The 23375-nt window shown below is 39.7% G+C and overlaps 1 protein-coding gene across 1 annotated transcript in view; it reads right to left on the reverse strand.

Moving 5' to 3' along the window:
- ARL6IP6 (ARF like GTPase 6 interacting protein 6) overlaps nt 1–23375 on the reverse strand; it is a 106776-nt gene that overhangs the window by 29482 nt on the left and 53919 nt on the right. The window lies entirely within an intron of this gene.

A 23375-nucleotide genomic window follows, 5' to 3' on the forward strand; every position in this document is an offset into this window, starting at 1 on the left:
CTCAAGTTTCTCCTTTTTCTATTCTGTCTTCCATATAGCTGCTAAGGTGATTTTTCTAAAGGATACATCTGATCATATCACTCTCCTACTCCAGTGGGTCCCTATTGACTCTAGAAGAAAACATTTTTTCATCTTTTTTAGTTCATCCTTTTAAAATTTCTGTCTTATATAATTTTCATAGCATACACGTGCATATTAGCATATACAGCAGCACATTCATATAATTTATAAACAAGTAAATAGACACATTTGTGGATACACGCTCAAAAATATTTACTGATAAAAGATATGCAAGCAAAAAAAATTCGAGACCAATGCTCTGAAAACTGAGGTCATTTATAGGAGCTAGAAGAATTCTTTTGCAGTGGCTACTCTTATAGAGATGTTGTGCATTCTTATGCCCTTTAAACTAGAAACGCTTGGCTTTCACAGCACTGTTATTCCTGGTTATCCTCTCAATTTGAAAGTATCTTGTTCTTCTAAGAGGAGTATCCTCATCCTCATTATCCTATGATACCTGCTCTGGATTGAAAGAGGGAAATAAAGATAAATTTGAATTAGGGGTGGGGGATCTCATAGGTTCATAAATGGAGAGGTAGAAGAGACCTTAGAGACTCTTTCTTTTTATAGACAAGAAAAATGAGGCCACAGAAGGTTAAATGGCTTGCCCACAGTCACATAGGTAGTAAGCATCAGACGCAAAATTTGAAAACCAGATCTTCTGACTCTATAGCCAGTGCTTTTTCTGCTACATCGTGCTTACTCCATGAATAAGTCAAGTCAACAAGCGCTAATGTACCTTCTACAGGAATGCACTGTGTTAAGTGCTGGAGATCCAAAGGATGGCAAAAACAAAACAAAACAAAAAACAGTCCCTGCTCTCAAAGAGTTCAAAGTTTGATGAGAAAGACAACATGTAAACAACTATGTATGAGCAAGACACATACAGAATAGATTGGAGATAAAATCTGAGGGAAGGTGGTAAAATAAGAAAGGTTACTTGAAGAAGATGGGATTTTAGCTGAAACCTGAAGGAAGCCAGTGAAGCCAGGAGATGAAGGCGAGGAGAGAGAGAGAGAGTTCCAGACTTAGGAGACAGCCAGTGAAAAATTTTTGAAGACTGTGTGTAAGGGTGGGGTCAAAATCACCCCCTTTGGCTCTGGTGCCTTAACTAGGTGCAAACATTATTTCTGATTGAATACCCAACACATAATCTTTGAACCAGTGACACTGGCCTTCTGGTTGTCACCTGAACAAGACACTACAACCCTTGGCTCTGTGCATTTTCTCTAGCTGTCCCTCATGCCTAGAACATTTTCCCTTCTCAACTCTGACTACTGACCTCCCTGGTTTCCTTTAAGTCCCAACTAAAATCTCACCTTCTACAGGAAGCCTTCCTTAACCCCTCTTAATTCCAATACCTTTCCTCTATTAATTATTTCCCATTTATTCTGTATGTAGCTTATTTTGTGTGTGTTTGTTTGCATGTTGTCCTCCTCATTAGAGTATACTCCTTGAGGGGAGGGACTGAACTTTCTCTTCCCAATGCCTGTTTATACAGTGTAGACACTAAATTAATCTGCTCTTTTATTACCCAGATGTTTCCAGTAAAGTGAATTTTCTCTCAACCACAATGAGGCCAGAACTAGAACTAACTAGAAGATAGGTTAGGCAGGAAACTGAACCTCTGCTGAGGAGTTAGGGGCTTTTCCTAAGGGTTTGGGAGCTATAATGACTAAACTCAGAACTTTTCACCTAAAATAAAACTCCCTAAATCTGAAGAGAAGGAAAACCAAGTGAACCTTAGAGACCATTATGTTTTCCTCTAGGATTAAAATGAGCTAATCATTGAAAAGGGTACTTGCAAGGCCAAAGCAACCTAAACTTCAGCTTGCACCATTCATTCCCTGTTATACACAAAGCTATAGAACAGGCCAGTAAGCCCTGGCTGATAAAAATACTGCTTAAGGACCTGTAAGAAATGGAGTTGTCATCTCTGTCCAGTTGCTTCCTATTATGCTCAGTTAGATAATCCATGGAAAAGTATGAAATCCATTTATCACTCTTGGCACCAGTTTCTATAGCAACACTTTTAGAGTCCAATCTTACATTTATAATCCACTCTCTTAGAGGAGATAGTGAGATAATTGAAAAAAAAAATTCAAAATTACTTACATTTTGCTAATTAATTTATTCAATTATTTTTCCCAGCAGATATATCTTCCTACTTGGGGTATATGGGCTGTTCAAGGAGGACTAGCACCTCTCTTGGGAGGATTTGCTGACCCCTTTTCAGGGCTGCTCATCAACCTTAACTATCCATCTGTTTCTGAACTCTCACCTGTTCTCCAAGAAGCTATAGCATGTGAATCGGCCACACCAAAGGAAAATTGTCTGGGCAGACAGGCTAAAGGAGGTTGATGGTAGCCAACAGGTCTCAAACCTGGCAGTAAATAAGGAGAATGTGTACTTCAAGCATCTGAAGATTTCCCTTGGCAGAATGGGCAAATGAAAACAATTTGTTCCAACGGTCATGAAGGCGGCTGAAGTGAGCTTTTGTCTTGCCACTAGACTTTTACGGTTCTGGTAGAGAGAGTAAAGTGCTTAGAGCTTCATCCTAGGCCATTGCTAGTCATCCTGACTTTTGTCTTGGCACTGGACTTTGATGACTCTGGAAAAAAGAGTGAGACTGACAACTTTGTGCAACTCTGCCTTATTTAAATCCAATTCATTTGAAAGTCAAGATATTACCTCCTGATGTCACTTGTTCACTTGAAAACAAAGGACAAACAACCTTTCCATGTAGGCCAATATTAAAATTACTGCTCATTCCCAGAACAAAAATCATCCAGAAGGTGAAGGATGTGGACAGAGAGCATACTGGATGGTAGAGGGAAAGTGATATGGCATCTAAAAGATGTTCATGAATCCTACACATATGACATAGTTGACTATACAGGATCCTCAAAATACATAGTATGATTCTTAAAATTCTAGCAGGTTAGAGGAGAAAGAGACCTAGCCTTCTAGTCTAACACACTGATGTTCTTATTTTTGCCATATTATAGTCGAGGAAAAGTCCCAGAGAGATAGGACATTGCAACATGGTTGAAATCACTGGGTTACAGTAATTTTTTCCCTGTAGACTTTTGTCAAGATATTAGGAGACACCCTGTTTTCCAGAGCTAAGGCCAGAAAGTAAGCTGTGCCCTGATCTTGGCATAACAACAATCCTGTGCACTCACTCTCTGGATGATCTCAGATACAGCAAAATCCCAGAATTGTTTCATATAATTATTACATTGTTTTGACCAGCACTAGGTATTCATTCTATGAGCTCAGACAATCACCTGCTGTATCCATGTTCTGGTCATGAAGGCCTGCTATAAATCAAACTTGTCATTGTTGCTGTTACCCTTCATTGTCAGGGCTACAGCTCACTCCACAGCCATTGGTATAAGTATTAAGACCTCCCCACACTAAAGCAGGTCCCCCCACTAGGGGTGGGGCTCCAGCACATGTGTTCTTGCTTACAAGCCATTTCCTTTCTATTTGATTCCTGACTCTCCTGTCTCTAGACTGCTCTGTTCTAGCCACCCATAGGTTAGAGGCTGGTTCCATCTGGTTGATGTTAATTGGTGTCAGAAGTGGGATCAGACATGGAACTGGGCCACTGGACTCTGGTACCAGGGGGAATGGACCAGGTACCACTGGATATTTATTTCTCTTGAGTCTGACCCCTCCCTCTGAACCTCATCTGGTGAGTCCTCTGCCCTTGTTCTTGCTCCAATCTTCAAGCTCCTGCCTTGGTCAAGCTCACCATTCTTTGTGGGGGAAACTGGGCCCTCCAGTGACCCAATTTGTTTAAAATCTCTCTGGTAAGGATATCCTTTCTACATGCTCTGTTCCCTGAACTAGTTGTTGTTGCCTGCTCTGTTTGGCTCCAGCCTCTGCAGGCCAAGAGGCTCTTCCTTGCTCTGTTCCAGCTTTGGCCTCCCCACAGGCTAAGAGAATGTTGGCTTAGCTCCGTGCCTCTGTTCCCAGCTATGGTCTGTGACTGCATCCTTTGTTAGAATTCTTTGTGTCTGTTTATATCTGTCATGTCATTTTGTCTGTTTGTGTCTTTATAAAATGTAAAATGTCTGTGTAGATTCTGTTACCTTGAAAGATTTAAAATGCAGCCAACCAGAAAAACTTCTAAAGGCTGTAGCCAAAGGGTTTAGAACACTGGGAAAGATTAATGAACCTTCATACTTGAAGCAATTGTCCCAGTAAGCAGGATTAACTCCCACTTTAGGCTTTCCATGGGAGATTAGGTAACAAGAAAAGAGGGGAAAAAAACTTGTAAGATACTTTTTTTCCCCTATCATTTAAGCTTTGGCTATGTTAGGACTACAGAAATAAAGTCAGATAATCAAAGTTTGTGGAACTACTAAAAACATTTTAGTAGATTAAGGAGTTTGAAGAGTAATCAATTTAAGACTGCAGAGGAGAACTCCTGAGACTTTGGGATAATTCAGGAACTCACTCCCTTCTGAAATATCTTAGTAAGTTTTGGGGTACCACTCTGTAGAATTTGTTTTAAGGGAAAATAAGGATTAAATTTTATAAAAGTTTCCAAAGTAAATGGCAAGATTAATAACTTCATTGTTCTAGGGTAGCTAGTTTGGAAGCATTCTAGAGTGAAGAAAGAAAAAAATAGGTAGACAGTGTGCACTTACAAGCAACCTTTTGTTAACTCTTCCTTGAACTATTGTTTAAACCAAAGATCTCTTGTAACTCCCCCAGAGCAGAGACCCTCTCCTTTTCCCTGTTAACCTCTCTCATTCTTGATCAGATTCCCAAATACAGGTGTTGAAAAAAATGCTGGAAAAATGTAGGGAAACTTGAATTACATTCCAGTTGCAGAAATTTATTAGCTGTGTAATCTTAGGCAAATTGTCTCTGTTTGCCACAGTTTCCTGATCTGTAAAGAGAAAAATAATAATGGTACCTACCTCCCAGGGTTGTTGTGAGGACCAAAATAATATAATGATTGTAAAGTGCTTAACACAATGACTGGCATATGCTAAGCACTACGTTATTATTATTTCTTTAATTGAATGCAATTATTCCATACCTGGTAATTCTAAAATGGTTTTTAAATGTCAAAGGTAATAAGAGCAATTATTTTTATATGTGATAATTTGGAAATGTAATTGATGTCATCTGAAGTTTTTTTCAGGTTTTTAAAACATGATATTGTTTATGTTATTGTCATATTTTAAAATTCTCTTATACTGTGAAATTTGAGAGACATGTAAAAGAAATACTGTTAAACAAAAAAAAAACCCTTTTCATCTGGATGCTATTACACATGAATTGGGCTTTTAAAAGGATGTGATAAAAATAAGTATTTAAAAACTGTTAAATATTTGATGAGGCATATTTTGTCATAAAGCAGAGAATAAGAAGTCTAATATAATAGTAAATTTTTGTTTGAAATTTTTGGCTATTATGAAAGTGTATAGGATACTTTAAAGATGTAGCTTTAACATACCAATGATGAGTGAACTATCAGGTATTTGCTGTATGTCTGAAGCCCCAGAATATGGGTAGTTTTAATTTTTAAACAAAGGATAAATGAAATGTTAACTGTCAGAGAAACATCAGGAAAGATTTTCAAGCCCTAAGTTGTGGTTAGTGAAATTTTGTTATTTAAGGTAAAACTCTTGGGACTGTAACTTACTATTGGTTTGAGCTTTGATTACAGGAATAGTTGTCTGAATTGTCATGAAGCCAATAGTAGAAAATGGCACATGCTGCAGTCTGGAAACTACTTAAGGTAGATATCTGTGCCTGGGAAAAGTTTTGGGGTTGACCATGGCACAGCCTAGGTAGGATCCTCCTGACTCTATTTCCCCATTGTGCTATTTCCTTTCTGAAAAGGAAAATTTCCCTATCTAGTTAATCCTGAGTCTTGCTTTTGATACACTTTGACTACATGATTGGCTGGCAGATATGACTCCCACCTAGAATCAAATAGAGCTAAGAGGGATCCCCACCCCCACCCCAGTTAGGATATATGACATTGTTATATCTATATCCCTCTTTTTTCTTTTTTAAGCAAATTTCTACAATCAAGAAGTTTTGTAAGTACAATACTAAACCTATTAAATAGTAAATTAATACTGGAACATCTCTGAGTTACTATAATAGGATGCAAATATGAGCATCTTACAATTTTAACCTATATTTATAGTCAAATTATAACATAGGATGATATCCTAATATGGGGAAAAGATTAAACAAAGTACTAAGATAAAGATGTAATGTGAAAGTTTTCTAATTAAATTGAATAGTAAATTTTGAAATAATAAATAATAAAGCAACAGGATTAGACTGTTTTCTCTAAGAACTATATATGGGTGTAAAAGATTGGCTTCCAAATTTATTTATCATGGAAATTCAGGCTTTGAGTATGTTTTAATAATAAAATTGGGTTAAGATTTTACACATAAATTGTATGGATAATGGCAAAGAAAGTGAAATTATTTTCCCATTTTTAAGGTATCCATTTGATAATTTCAAAAGGCAGAAGAGTTAACTTTGCAGTTGGACCCTCATAAACTTTAAAAGATTCTTATTTCAGGTACAGGATTTAGGTAAAGATAGAAATAGCAAATGGTAAATAAATTGAAATTCTCTGAAGTTTTAAGGTTGGAGAACCAAATTTACTAAACTGTATTGTCTTATTACTATCAGAATTATCTAGGAATCTCTAGATTTAGAACCAGAGAAGCAGAGCTCCTTTTAAAGATGTCCTGAGAATAAACATATTGTCCAAGAAAAGATATCTACATGAGACATATGGGACTCAAAATCTGCTGATTAAATGGATATTGAGAATGGGTTACTAGGATACGAGGGCACTTAATATTAGTTAACATGGGTGATAATTATTGTATTGTTTTGCATGGTTTTCTTGGTTATCTTGGTGACATAAATCGCCCTTCTCAAAACTAGTCCATTGTGAGCCTTCTAAGTAGTTTGGTCTGTAACGTGACAATGTGAACTGACTTAATATGATTATGGTTAGTTTATGAAAAATCTTATTGTATTGTTTGAAACTAGCCCTGCATGGCTGTGAAACTGGATCTCTATGTGCTATTTAGAGATCCTTAATCAAGGACTTATGTTACACTGACCAGAAACTCAGATCCAAAGACTGATACAAGGAGTTTTCTCCAAAGGCCCCCATCAGGTCCTTCTGACTACTCCCAAACTTGTGGGTGTAGACTCCTGGATCATCTGAATAAAGAAGCCCTTGCTCCTGAGTGGATGGCAGAACCCTCCAGAGACCTCAAGTTTCATCTAGTATGGACCCAGAAGCAGCCGATATCCAGATGAGACAGCTGTCTCAAGATTCCAAATGAGGGCTGAGTATACTGTCCTAGTTTTTTCTCCTCTTCCCTTCACCAAGGCCCTGATTCAAGTGTATATTGTATTTTCTCCCTCTATATTCTTGGTCCCCCTCTCTTTTCTGCTCGCTTGCAAGCAAACAATGGCTAGCAATGATACCTGAGACACACGCCTCCAATGGGTTCCCTCAAAGAACTGACCTCCTGGGCAACATCTTGTCCTGGCCCAACTGGCTTCTCTATCTTGGCTATACCTGTCTCTCCTTTATTGGTCATAAGGATAGGGGTTCTTATAGACAGACCCCCTCCCTTTGGCCAAAAGAGGGAAATATTAAGATATTAGGAGACACTCTGTTTTCCAGAGCTAAGGCCCAAAAAGTAAGCTATGTCCTGAGCTTGGCATGACAACAATCCTTTGCACTCACCCTCTGGATGATCTCAGATACAGCAAAATCCCAAATTGTTTTATAAAATTATTTTGAACAGTACCAGGTATTCTATGAGCTGTATCTATGTTCTGGTCATGAAGGCCTGCTATGAATCAAACTTGTCACATTGTTGCTGCTACCTCTCATTGTCAGGGCTACAGCTCACTGAACAGCCATTGGTATAAGTATTGAGATCTCTCCACACTAAAGCAGATCCCTTCACTAGGGGCAGGGCTCCAGTACAGGTGTCCTTGCTTGGAAGCCATTTTCCTTACTTTGAAATTAAACTTCTGCTTGATTCCTGACTCTCTTGTCTCTAGCCTGCTCTGTTCAGCTCTGGCCAGCCACCGGTTAGAGGCCAGTTCTGTCTGAGTGACACTTTTAAGTGATTTCCTTAACCTGTTTTATGAGAAATGTTGGATTTTGAATCTAGTAATATTTCAGTGGATTTCTGATTTCTTTGGGGAATATCCTATCCAATGTTAATAGAATTGCCAAGGGGTATGTAATGCATAGAGTGTCAAGTCTGGAGGCAGGAAGACTCATCTTTCTGAGTTCAAATCTGGCCTCAGACAGTTAGTAGCTGTGTGACCCTGGACAAGTCACTCACCCTGTTTGCCTCAGTTTCCTCATCTGTAAAATGAGCTGGAGAAGGAAATGACAAACCACGTTAGTAACTTTGCCAAGAAAACCCTAAAAGGGGTCACAAAGAGAAGAACATGACTGAAAAATGACTCAACAATAACAACAACACAAAGTGCAGCCCATCAACACCTTCTCATCTTCTGTGACTCCTATTCATGTTCTCCTATTAGACTTCTACAGACGATCTATCCAACATGCTGGGTCATTTCCTCCAGATCTTTTTTTATCTTATTTTTTTTAATCTACTTTTTTTTTAGGCAATTGGGGTTAAGTGACTTGCCCAGGGTCACACAGCTAGTACATGTCAAGTGTTTGGTCTGAGGCCAGATTTGAACTCAAGTCCTCCTGACTTCAGGGCCAGTGTTCTATCCACTTCACCACCTAGCTGCCCCTTTCTCCAGATCTTTTTTAATATTATAGGGGCATCAGTTCAATACTTGAGGCTTTCTGTCTGTTATCCTTTGTTCCTGCTCTGTGATCTTCCTTTTCCTTGTGTACATTTTCCAGATATGTTTTATGTCTCTTTGCACGGGAGTGATTCCACTTTCTCATGCATTCCGTGTGTCTCTGTATTGCCCTTTGTATCATTCACAATCTCTAAAGAATCTGGCAGCAAATCTGGGCCTGGAGTCAAAAGGGCCTGAGTTCAAATTCTGCCTCAAATAGTTACTAGCTCTTTGATCTCAGGCAAGTCATTTAAACCATGTTTGCCTCAATTTCCTTAATTTTAAATGGGGATAATAATAGTACCTATCTTGCAGGGTTGTTGTGAGGCTCAAATTAGATAATATTTGTAATAATCCATACCTAGTCAAGTTTCTAGGGTTTACGGGGTGTTAAGGAAGGACTGGCATGTCTGGTGTGAGTCCTTTTCAGGGCTACTCATTCACCTATGGTGTCCAACCAGTCACTCAACTCTCACACCTGGCTCCAAGAAGCTGTAGCATGTACAGCAGCCACACCATGGTAAACTGTGTTCTGAGCTTTGGTGGGCTAGGATGATCTGGGTCTTCATTAAGTTCAGTATCAATATGGTCACACACACACACACACACACACACACACACTGGAGGTTACCAGGTTAAGGAGAGAAAGGTTAACTGTGCCAATTAATAGTGGTATCAGCCTGTGAATAGCTGGCTTCACTTCCAGCCTGGGAGGAGATGGAGAGATCCAGTTTAACAAGAAAGAAAATAGAGATTTTGAATGACTCTCCTTTGTACCTACCTCACCTTCTTAGTATTTTAGTCATTTGTGTATTTGTCCTTCCCCTATTGGATTATTAGCTTCTTGAGAACAGAATCATATTCATAAGAACCTTTATAGCCCCAAATATAAAAGCACATAGTCTTGCTCAAAGTAGTTGTTTAGTTTATATTTGTTGAAGGAATGAATAAATGCCTTTTTTAAAAGTACGTTTTGACAGCCACCTATGTGATATCATTTTGGGGGCAAAAAGGGCACACTTTCTCTACAATATCATCTCCACTTAATCACTACAATACCTGAAATCTCACCATTAGAGTTATTCCTTTAGGTTAAAGTATTGGCTCCAAAAAGCCCCAGATGCACAAAGAGTGTCAAGTTTCAGGTACAGGTTAGACTAGTTTGACAACTAAGGTACCTTTAAAATTCTGTAATTCTGTGATACCTGGAGAAAGTAACATTAGACCTGAAGATTAGAAGCACAGAATGTCCAAACTGGAAGGAAGGGCTCTTAGAGATCATCAAATCCAGTGGTTCGTCAAAGGGTGTGCCATGGAACATTTTGACTAGGTTAACTTGGGAATTACATAGAACTTTCAGGTGCAATCACATGCATACATGTCTGAATTTCCCAACTTTCTGGTACTGTGCCCAGATTCCTCATGGCAAAGCATATTTTATGGTGAGCAAAAACACATGAGAACTATTGATCTAACCCAACCTTCTCACTTTACAGGTGAGAAGATTGAAGTCCACAGAGAACAAGTTACTGTACAGCTAGCTATTAGAACTGGAGTTCACGTCTCATGCTTGATTACCCATTCTCATATTAGCAGAAAGGGATGTGGCCATGAGAAAGGTACACATAATTGGAATAGGGCAGAGAAAAGCCCACAGAATCATGGAGTACTACCTGAGATCTATGTAGGATTCCACACTAGAATCCTTAGCCAGTTGGGAAACAATATGACAGGTCTGCACAACATATGGCTAGAGGGCAGTATGTTATATAAGCCTGCCTAGGGTATTAGGCTTCTTAATCACTTCTTAAAGGGCCAGTCAGCCCTATTAGCTCTGTCTGAGAACAGCCTTGGGGCCTTAGGATGACCTCAGTAGTAGTTAGGTCTTTACATTTTTCATGAGGTGCCTGAAATTCTTTGGTGGGCCACAAATGGCATACGGGCTGGATGTTGTGCAGGCTTGCAAGATGAGGACATCTGGACGTGGGGTATTGGGAGGGATAAAGAGAGAGGGAGAAAAAGCACTAAGAAAGAGAAGACACAACAGACAGAACCAGGGAAGTGTGCTGAGGACTAAATCTTCAGAATTCTGCAGGGAATCAGGCTGGCTAGATTGAAGAGTAACACAAGAGACTTCAACAACAACTTTGTTAAGCAGACACACCCCGCCTTGAGAACTCACATCTTTTCAGTATTTCGCTTGGCTTTGTTCCTCCTAGAACTGTGAATAGAATGACCAAAGGAAAGACTTTCAGGAAACATGCACTCAATGATTTCCAAAATGATACGTTCATATGTCAAACCACAACATAAAGAAATGTTAAATGAATACTTAAGGTTTGATGTTGCTCCAGGGCATTTGAAACTTGCCAAAGTCAGGGAGGGTGTCATATGCTGCTAGGGTCTCAATGAATCATAGGAAGCTACTGAAAAATTCCTTTCTTTCTGCGTCAAACAGAACGTTTAGGGAAAAGTCTGAGAAATGTTACATGTTACATAAATCTCTAGATTTATTTCCATGGTCATAATTTGTATCTGGCAAAGCATGCCCAGGACTAAAACACGTGTGTTTATCGAAGGAAAATTTTTCCAGGAATTCCAGAAGAATATATTGTCTTGTCATTTCTGCTTGTTCAATGCTTGAACCTATGTTGTTTTTGATTTAGAGGTTGTTAGATGGTGCAGCTGATAAAGCCCAGGGCCTGGAGTTAGGAAGAACTGAATTTAAATCCAGTCTTAGACACTTCCCTGGTTAGTGATCCTGGGCAAATCACTTAACCTCTGTCTGCCTCAGTTTTCTCAATAGTAAAATGGGGATAATAATAGCATCCACTTCCCACGTAGCTGTGAGGGTTAAATGAGATAATATTTGTAATGTACCTCGCATATAGTAGGTGCTGAACATAAGATTGTTTCCTACCATTTCCCTTACTTCCCACATTCAGTCAATTACTATTTGCTGTTGATTCTTCCTTTGTACTGTCTTATAGAATCATAGGATTTAGAAATGGGCCTTCGTGACAATCCAATACCTTCCTTTGAAGATAAGGAAATTGATGCTTAATGACTTGCCCATGCCTTCATAAGTAATAAGTGACAAAGAACTGGGATTAAAACTCAGGCTTCCTGACTCTTTTTTCTATGCCATAAAACTTTATCATGAATGAACAAATGAATGAATGAATGATTGAAAAATAATTTACTTGGTGCTTGTTCCAGAAACTGCATTTCAGAAGATCTGATTTCCTTGATGGTACTATTATTCCCTCCACCCACACACATATCATGGCCCTTACATTTACCCCCTCTGGGCTCTTAGAGCTTTGTGATGTGACCCACTCTTAAGGGGAGCAGCCCTCAGAGAAAGATACAGAGAGACATATAGAAGACAGAGCAAAAGAAAGAAAGCTAGATAGCATAGTGGATAGAGTGCCAGTCCTGGCATCAGGAAGACCTGAGTTCAAATTTAACCTAGACACTTACTAGCTGTATGACCCTGGGCAAGTCACTTAACCCTGTTCGCTTCCGTTTCCTTATCCGTAAAATGAGCTGGAGAAGGAAATGGCAAACCATTCCAGTATCTTTGCCAAGAAAACCCCCAAAAAGGATCATGAAAAATTGGACATAAATGAAACAACTAAACAATAACAACACACATATTACAGTCCCCTGCTCCCTGATATATGGTGTTCAGGGGTTGTTGTGGCTACAAAATATTCATCACCTGGTGGCCAACTGAACCAAACCCAGTCAAAGTGGTCTTCAGGTGAGGCCTTTCCAACCTGGCAGGATCTTTCCAGGACTGCATTCCATTGCCAGAACCCTTTAGAACCCGGAGTCATTTTGACCTTTATTAGGGTTTGACTAAGTGGATTCCAGTAAAAATTCCCTCCTTGGTATTAACTAAATCAGCTCTCTAAGGTTATAAGTTGAAGAACAGTTGCCAACTTGCACTGGTGTAAGGAGTTTCCTTAACTTCAGAGTTCCCCTACTTTGATAAAATAATAGGTCCAGACCCCCTCCCACTCTCCTACCCCCACCCCTGCCCCAGTCCCCACTCCCAAAAGGGTAATTACATTCAAAAAGGTTCACTATTTGCTACCAGATAATGATTTTTCAGTCACAATCTAATGGAAGTCTATACACCAGGGGATGGAAGTGTTTGGGATCTGCATTGGTGGAAGGATATAGATGGGTGCAGAAGAAGTGAGGGGTTACCATATCAGGTGGATGAAATTAAGGTTCCTGGAAATATAAAAGTAATTAACATTAGTTAAATGTATGAAAGGCAAGAGGCACAGTTAAAGGTAGGCCCTTTAACATTTCAGTTATTTATTAAGAGCTTATTTTATGCAGATCATCATCTTAAACTTGATTATGTCTAATTTATTTCCCTATAGCTATAAGACTTTGTGAATTTTCTTCTTCTATTAGACTTTTCTATGACCTTTTCAAATTTTCACACTGCTGTCCTACATTAGAGCCTTTCCTTAGTTTCCTTTGTGCTGTACCATCCGTCCAGCCTCGACTCAGAAATGCATTTGCACTGAAAAGTTAAAAATCACTATGATTGCTCCAAAGTGAGACTTTACTTCCTACTGTGGAGGATGAGTCAACCCTACGCACTTTGCTGCTGTACTTAGCTTTTTTTTTTAAAACTTTTTAACAAAGGAAGACACAAGATATTCTTCCCATGGACTATATAACAATATCTGCTCCATTTCTTTTTTTGAGAGAGAATTTCACCAGGTTTGCAAAACATTATATGGTTTGTTTCATGAAGATCCAGAAGAAAAATGATTTATATCAACTTATTGATGAGGATGGGATCTAGACTCCAAAAAGGAAAAACCCTGGATTTTCCCATTTGGCCAAATCTCTGGTGTTTGCCTGAGGCTATAATCCTATCAACAGGCCTTTCATTGTGGCTACATTCAATCTCCCAATTTTGTTACCTTTAACCTAGCCTAGCCCTCCATTGTCTTACCTCCCTATGGCCTCCGGCCATTTCCTAACCCTAATCCTAGCTACTCCATTCTCTGTTGGCCAAGAGGTCCAGGTCCCAGAAGAAGGTCCAGGTCCCAGAAGTTCTGTTCACCCCAGCTTACTGGCCACTCCCATTCAGGTCTTCCTTACACCCCTCCTCCAGTTACCCTAAACTACTTGGCCACTCCTAGATCCCTCCCACAGTCTTCCTGTATATAAGGTCCATCTTGTCTCCATTAAGGTGCTCAGATTCTTAAAAATCTAGCCACTGCTTAGATTCTTACAATCTAGCCAATAGCTCACTAACATTCAGACTCCTTGAGAGTCTGCCCAATATGACAGGTGTTTTTGTCTTTGGCTGAAAGAAGGCTTGGGTCAGATTCTTTCGGGCAGGATCCACGTATTGTGATATTGGGGTCCCAGCACTCCTAAACTTCAACATTATGGCCACAGTTGCTATTCAGCTACGACAAATGGGATAAGTGGGGCAGCAAAGGTGCATCTCAAGAAGCTACTTAGATGAGGAGTTCATAGACAGAAAGTTCAAAAGTACTTAAGAAGCCAAGTGGCAGGTTTAGGATAGCAAATGAGGTTGAATGACCCCAAATCAACCTTAACATTCTTTCCATGACACCACGTTACCTCCAGATGATGGTACTATCATTTCCCTCGTTCTTCTGTACATTATACCTCTCAGGGGTTCCCAAAGTGGGCAATATCATCTTCTGGGGGGCACTGGAATGATGGGGGGGGAGGTAGTAGCCTCAGGTGCAGTTGGGGGTGTTGAATAAAAATAAGTGGGTTGTGGAAGCACAAGGAAAGAAGAAAAGAAAATTTTGAAAAACTGTTCTTACATGTTTCATCTGTTACGGTACAGAGTGAATGGGATGTCCCAGTGAAGACTCCTCAGTATAATTAAGGTTTGGAGTAAGGCTGAGTGGGATGAGGGGTCAAGTGAAGACTTCTCAGAAGAATAAATAGAAATTGTATTAGACTCAAGGCGGGCATAGCAGCCTGACAGACCTAAGTTTTGGTTTACTAGACATCACCTGAGTTACAGGAGTCCAGTCCCAAGTACCCTCCCCCCTCCCCTTTTATGCCATTGTTATATCGGTAAAGTTTGCCAAGTCTGAAACTCCTAACCCCCCCTGTATTTTGTTGTACCTGTTGCTATATTTTGGTCATGGTGACCTGGTTATACAGTACAGTGTCTAGCTTGACTGCATATTTTTAATTGTTTCTTTGGCAACACTTCAGTAAACTAAGGGGCTAAATATGGATATGTATATTGTTTCTTTGTTTTTCTGTTTCTATGGAAGACTTTCACTTTCAGACTGTGAGCCAAAATTGCCCACTTGGTGGGAGGGGTCTTTACCCGGTAGGGTTATTTAATCTGGTTCTTTGCTTCTGTAATTGGTCTCCCCTCATCAGATCATACTGGTGGAGGGACACCCTATTCCCGAGAATAGCAAATAAATTAACTTTCTGTTCCTATAGAAACATCTAAGTGTGTTTTTTTTAATTTGAGTGGCATCCCACACAAGAGGTAAAGTCATAGTGATTACATTACTTTCCAAATAAACACGCAAAATGCAAGTTATAACTCATCAGTGGCCAAGTCTGCTGATAGGTTTTAACAAAGTAAGCGTTGGCAGGCAAGTGTGTTGCATTTTGTCAGAGAGTCCAGCACACATTGGCATGATGCAATATTGTGTCATCAAAATTTCAGTTCAGTAAAAAAAAAAACCCAACCACAAATTTACAGTAAATTATTAAATTTAAGATGTGCCATTTAAAAAATATTTCATATATTTTTTGAAATGCAAATTTCAGAAAAAAAATCATTAAAGAGTTAAAGTAGATTTCCAGGGCAGTGCTGAATATTTTTTAAAAAGGGGGTAGTAGGTCAGATAAGTTTGGGAACCTCTGCTCTAAATATCCTATATGATTGCATTAGCTTTTTTGACTGCCATATCAAAGTTGACTCATTTTTTGCAGTTCACTAAAACTTCCAAGATTCCACTAAAAACCCTTATTCTCCCACACAATCTCTCTTAGGCATTCAATGCACAACTAGGGCCAGACCTATTCAGGTGCAAATGTGGAGAACTGCCACTTGTGACACTACTGTCTTCAAAATGCCACTCACCTCCCACCTGGAAATAGGCTGGGAAATGATCATTTGCTTATGTTTAGTATCTATGGGGGTTGGGAAAGTGAGACAATGTAACATATTAAGTGATTCTGTTGCTCCAAGACTGTAGCATCTGGAGCTGCTTCCCTAAGCTCTATACTGCCTCGAAGCAACTTCCTGTAGAACAGGTGTTCTTAACCTATTTTTGTGTGAGTCATGGACCTCTTTGGTAGTCAGAGGAAATCTGTGGACCCCTTCTCAGAAAAATGTTTGTTGTCTACATTCATAACTGAAAGAAATGCTGAGTTTCAGTTAAAGATGAGTGAAATAGAGCTGTAAGGTTTTTTTCCACTTAAGTTCACAGAAAGGCTGAAAACTATCCACAGACTCCTTAGGACTTCTATGGTAGTGCCAGTGAGTTGCTGTGGTAAACCTTTCATTCTCATTCATGCATGCCCTTAGCCTTGGTTGCCTTGAACCCCACTGGGCATTCTTTGTGAAACAGATCAGGAGTGTATCAGAAAACGCAAGATTTATATAAGTAACATATGACCAAATCTGATTTCTTTTAAAAAAAACCCTTTCATCATTGACCTTTTATATACTGTACAAGCAAATACTAATAAGGCCCAATTACCACAGACAGTTTCAATGCACAGCCAGACCTAGGCAATTCTACCTATTACTCAAATACTCATTCCCTCACTCCTTTCCCACTCAATTAATGGATTCACACTGAACTAATTCGTTTATGTGACTTTTTCTCTCCAAGTACCAATTCATGAGTTTCCAGGCACTCAGTGTGATTTGTTTTGTTTTGTTTTGTTTTGTTTTTGGCTAGGCAATGGGGTTACGTGACTTGCCCAGGGTCACACAGCTGGTAAGTGTTATGTGTCTGAAACCGGATTTGAACTCAGGTCCTCCTGAATCCAAGGCCGATGCTCTATCCACTGCGCCACCTAGCTGCCCCTCCAAGCACTCAATATGAACACTCTCTCAGATGCTCCATTCATTAGCTTACTCCACCATAATAAAGTAAGCTCTTTGTTTCTCATTCATCATTCACTACAATCTGACCAGTTCCCAACCAATCCACAACCTATACTGACACTGAGACTACTTCGTTATGCTTATTGATAGGCCTGACAAAACACTCAAGGGAATAACTGACAGATGTGTGCTTTTATGATCTCAAGCATGCAGCAGTTCTTCCATTCCAAGCACCTCCAACCTCTTATGTTCCCCAAATATTTTAAAATTAACTGTTTTCTAGCTAGGTCTACCCATTCATATACATGTGACAATGATTTTTTGAACCCAACTATAAGAATTTCCATTTATTTCTACTAAATTTCATCTTATTAAATTCAACATTTGTTAAGTGCCTGCTCTGTGCCAGGCACTGTATTAAGCACTGGATACAACAGCAAAAAAAAAAAATCCTTGCCCTCAAAAAGCTCACAATCTAATGGCGTAGACAATATGCAAACAACCATGCAGAAATACTACTGTGTTGTAAGAAACAATGAGTAGGTTGATTTTAGGGAAAAATGGAAAGACTTGCATGAAATATTAAAGAGTGAAATGAGTAGAGCTAAGACAGCATTATATACAGTAACAGAAATATTGTTTGAGGAGTAACTGTGAATGACTAAGTTATTCTGAGTATTTTTTTTAAGGCAATTGGGGTTAAGTGACTTGCCCAGAGTCACATAGCTAGTAAGTGTCAAGTGTTTGGTCTGAGGGCGGATTTGAATTCAGGTTCTCTTGACTTCAGGGCTGGTGCTCTATCCACTGCCAACTAGCTGCCCCCTGGGTATTATAAATACTCAAATTAACTAGAAAAGCCCTATTAAGGAAGGTGCTATCCACCACCTCCAGAGAAAAAAGTGATAAATATATAGTACAGTTTTACACCCCCATATATATGTATGTATGTATATACATCTATATACATCTAGGTATGTATGTGTGTATGTATGTGTAAATATATGTGTGCGCATGTGTGTATGTAAATATGTATGCATGTATGTATATGTGTGAGTGTGTGTGAAATGGTGGCCTTCTCTACTGTGGGGTGAGGAGAGGAAAGGAGATAGTTTGGGACTTAAAAAAATGTAACAAAAAATTTTAATTTTCAAAACTTAAAGAATGGGAAATAATTAAAAGAGAGAAGGAAGTAGAATTAACAGAGGATGAAGAAGGCTTCCTGTAGAAGATATTGTTTTAATTGGGACTTGAAGGAAGTCAGAAAATTCAGGAGGTACAAATAAGGAGGGAGAGCATTTTAGGCAGCCAGACCTGAAAAAAAGGCTGCCAATAAGTTATTGCAATAGTCCAACCATGAGGTGATGAGTGCCTGAACCAGAGTCCACCAGAGTATCAGAGGAGGGAAGGGAGTGTGTTCAAGAGATATTGAAAAGATGAAACCCACAGGCTTTGGCAACAGGCTAATGTAAGCCTGATGGACTTGGAGGATGGTTTTGCCCTTTACAGTAATAGGGAATGGATGAGAGGAGGTAAGTTTAAGATGTCTGTTGGACATCTAGTTTGAGATATCTGAAAGGCAGCTGGAAATACAAGACTAGAAATCAGCAGAAAGGTTAGGGCAGCGTAGCTAGATTTGAGAATAATCAACATAAAGATGATAATTAAATCCAAGGGACCTGATGAGATCATTAAATGAAGTAGTATAGTGGGAAAAGAAAAGAGGTCCCAGGATAAGAGGTCTGTGGGACATCTTCACTTAGAGGTTGTGACCTGGATGAAGAGCCAGCAAAAGAGGCAGAGGAGTAGTTTGATAGTAGGAGAACTAGGAGAGTGATATCCCGAAAACCTAGAGAAAAGAAATTATCAAGGAGAGAGTGATCAACAGTGTCAAAGACTGTAGAAAGGTCAAGAAAAATGAGGATAATAGAGCACCGTCCCTGGATCCAGGAAGACCTGAATTCAAATCTGGCCTTACTTGACATTTATTAGCTGTGTGACCCTGGGCAAGTCACTTTACCCCATTGCCTCACCAAAAAGGAAAAAAAAAGAAAAATGAAGATAGAGAAAAGATCACTGGATTTGGCAATGTTAACTTTGGAGAGAGCAGTTTCAGTGGAATGATGAGATTGGAAGCCAGATTATAAGGAGTTAAGAAGGGAGGAGAGAAAGTAGAGGCACCTATTATAGACAGCCTTCTCAAGGATTTTAGTCACAAAGGGGAGAAGAGACATGTTAGCAAGGATGGAAAAATCAAGTGAGGGTTTCTGAGGATAGAAGAGACATGAGGATGTTTGTAGACAGTGGGAAGAACTCACTAGACAGGGAGTGACTGACGATGTGATAGAGTGGGGATGACAGGAAGCAATCTGTTGGAGGAAATGGAATAGAATGGGATCACTAGTGTAAATAGAGAGGCTTGACTTGGTAAGCAGTAAAGCTATCTCTTCATGTGAGACAGAGGTGGAAGAGATGACGGTAGAATGCATCTGAGTGACATGAGATGAAGAAGAGGGAGCTCACAATGAATGGCCTTAATTTTTTCCATAAAATTTGAGGCAAGATTCTTAGCTGAGAAAGCAGGGGTCAGAGGAGACATGGGGAGATTTGAAGAAGAGTGAAAAAGTTTAGGAAAGCTGCTATGGAGAATGAGATAGTGAATTGAAAGGGAGGTATAGACAGATTGCCTAGCAACAATGAGGGCCCAGTTGAGGTTGTGTAACATAAATTTATAGTGGATCCAGTCAGAATAGTTGCATGATTTTCTCTACCTTCATTCAGCAGCATGTGTACAGGACTCGTTAGAAATAAGGCCTTAGAGAAATAAAGCCTTCTAGTTAAAAACGAAACTAAGCTGGAAGTGAATGAAGAATCGTTTATTACGGTTCTTGCAAGAGAATTGGGCAAAACCTCTCAGAAGAGATAGCGACAATTACAGAATCGAGAAAAAGTTTTATAGTGTTAGAACACCTCACCTCCTCCCTTCCAGACCCAGATTGGTCTGTTCCTTGACATGCTTCCCCCCCCCCAATACCTCATCATCCAAAAAAACCTTTGTCCTACTTAGGGCTAGTTAAAACAGGTTCTGCTCAGGGCAGCTAGGTGGTACAGTGAATAGAGCACCGGCCCTGGATTCAGGAGGACCTGAGTTCAAATTCGGCCTCACACATATAACACTTATCAGCTGTGTGACGCTGGGCAAGTCACTTAACCCCACTGCCTAACCAAAAAACAAAAAAAAAAACCCGGTTCTGCCCTCTAGAACTTTGGGGTCTATTAAAAGATTAGGGCCCTTCTCATTGGCTTGCCCTTTCAAGGTTTTGCAAGTTTTTTATAACAATGTAACTTCTTTGCTGAAGTTGTAAGATGTCAAAGGTTATCTTAAATTGTAGGAGCATGATACTCTGTTCCTTGCAATAGGTTATCTTAAAATGTGGAGACACGATACTCTATCCCTTACAGGACTGAAGGTGAGAGATGGTGAGGCTTGGCAGGCAGCAATTAGCAATTTAACAAGAGGGCCAGGGACTTTCGAGGACAGCATGAAGTTGAACAGGTTCAAGGTTCACTATGGGGTCAAGACAGGGAAAAGAGGAGAGTGGCTTAGTGCAGGAGTGATGGTGTGGAAGAGAACTTGACAAGAAATTGAAGGGGTTAACGGATTTGAAGACACGGTATGATCAAAGCCTAGGATTTGGTAAGGGAAGTTAGAGGGAGAGGTGGAAAGCCAGAGAAAGGGATTTCAGAATTCTCGAACATGGAGGTGGCACATTTCTGGGTGATGGGAAGATCAAGGGTATGACCACCTTTGTGTATAGCTGAGGTAGGATAGAGGAGTAGGTTATGAGAAATGAGTAGATAGACCAACTAGGAGGGAAAGTCTATACATATATTGAAGTCCTCTAGTACAGGGCTTCTTAAACTTTTTCCACTCATGACCCCTTCAGTGCCGCTTAAACTGTAGATCACAACTCCACATAGGGTCTTGACATGCAGTTTAAGAAGCACTGAAGGGAGGTAGAGGGAGATGAGAGGGAATGAGTGAATATTACTTTCATTGGATTTGGCTTAAGGAGGAATAACATACACACTCAACTGGGTATGGAACTATCTTACCTTACAGGAAAATAGGAAGGGAATAAGAAGGGGGGGGATAACAGAAGGGAGGGCAGATTGGGGTAGGGGGTAATCAGAAGCAAACACTTTTGAGGAGGGATAAGGTCAAAAGAGAGAATAGAATAAACAGGGGGGGATAGGATGAAGGGAAACATGGTTAGTTTTTCACAACATGACTATTACGGAAGTGTTTTGCATGACAACACATATATAACCTGTATCCAGTTGCTTACCTTCTCAATAATGGTGGGTGGAGAGGGAGGAAGGGAGAGAATTTGGAACCCAAAGTTTTAAAATCCAATGTTAAAAATTGTTTTTACATGCAACTGGGAAATAAAACATAGGCAATGGGGCATAGAAATCTATCTTAAAAATAGAAGAGGAAGAGGATAAGAGAAGGGTGGGGAGTGATAGAAGAGAGGGCAGATTGGGGGAAGGGGTATTTAGAATGCACACCCTCTTGGGGTGGGGGGAGTGGAGAGATGGGGAGAAAATTTGGAAGTCAAAATCTTGTGGAAGTGAATGTCAAAAACTAAAAAAATCAAAAAGCACTAACCTAGACCAACCACATCATCCTACAGATTAAAAAACTGAAGCCCAGAGAGGTTAAGTAACTTGCCTGTCACATAGTGGCAAGGTTAGAATTTGAACCTAGATCCTCTGGTTCCGTATTTGCTAGAACTGTCTACCAAAAGAATAGTTTATAAATTTCTGCTACCTCAATAATTTCCTTATTTCAAAGGTGAATGAAATGAAAAGGGTAATGGCTATCCTAGATCTGATCACAACAAATGAAAAACTAGATGAACTTAAAATGATAGAAACCTTGAAGGGATGTGAGCAGTAATCTTAGAATTGTGACATAGGAGACACAAGCTAGTCTGCTCCAGTTACAACACTAGATTTTTTAAAAGTTTTGATGCCTTTTTTTTTTCCACATAGTATTTTTGGCTATCTACCTCTGCTCTGGAATAGACACCATAAAAACTCATTATGTGAAAAAACAGCTGATAGTGATCTTATATAGCAATATATGTATCATTCTGTGAATGTAGTCCCTTGCCTCTGCAAAAGATGGAATTACTTTGCATTATGTTTTCCAGGGCCAACTGGTTTTTGCTGTTGCTCAGCCTTTTAGTGTTTTCATTTACATTATTGTGTCATTGGGTGATCATCCTTCTGATCCTGTTGATTTTACTCTGCATCATTCATCAGTTCTGATGAATGTTCTGAACTGCTTGTACTTGTGATCTCTTATTGACCAATAATATTTCATTAGTCTTATACCACAATTTTCCAGCTGCTTGCCAATTGATGAGCACCAACTTTGTCTCCAGTTCTTTGCTGACACAGAAAGTGCTGTTGTGTATTTCTATCTTTGACCTCCTTGGGGTTTATTATGCCCAGTGGTATTGGCAGGAAGCAATCAGCAATGTAAGAGAGCCAGGGACTCGAGGACAGTGTAGAATTGAACTGGTTCACTAAGGGGTCAAAACAGGGAAAAGAGAGTGCCTAGTAAAGAAGAGATGGCCTGGATAATAGTTGTCCTTTGTGCTCGGAGCGTGTCAAGGTACAATGTCCTACTGTGGCTGATCAGACCAGTATGACCTCAAGTTTGGAAGGCTCTCATAGGCTGGGAACAAAAAGTCCACACAAACATTTGTAGTGGAGATAGCTCTAAATTTGCACATCTCATGTTTCTTTTCAGCCACTGCAATAGAGCACAGTACCTTCTTTGATGTGGGCACACCATGCTGGATGGTCCTTGACAGTGTCTTCTCATGTTTCACAATTGATTCCAAAGTTCTTTAGAGACCTTGAAGAGTGTCCTAGTGTTGTTTCTTCTGACCTCCACGTGAGTACTTGCCTTGTGAGTTCTCTGTGAAAGTCTTTTAGGTAAACTTGTGTTTAGCATTCAAACATCAGAGTCGAGCTCTCTGCAGTAGAGTTTGAATGCCTGGCAATTCAACTCAAAAAAGGATCTCGGTATCCAGTACCTCACCTTGCCAGGTGATCTTTAGAATCTTCCTAAGACAATTCAAATGGAATTTGGCCTGGAAGAGAACTAAGGGAGGGGTGGATGGACTGGAAGACCATGTAAATGGAAGAAAACTAAGATTTGATAAGGGAACGAAGAGGGAGAGGTAGAAAGCCAATAGATTACGGTCAGAGAAAAGTATTTTGAAATTCTTGTACATGGAGGTAGGGCAATTGTGGGTGATGGCAAGATCAA

This window comes from Phascolarctos cinereus, unplaced genomic scaffold (assembly GCF_003287225.1).
Source record: "Phascolarctos cinereus isolate Bilbo 61053 unplaced genomic scaffold, phaCin_HiC Scaffold_726;HRSCAF=1367, whole genome shotgun sequence".
NCBI lineage: Eukaryota > Metazoa > Chordata > Mammalia > Diprotodontia > Phascolarctidae > Phascolarctos > Phascolarctos cinereus.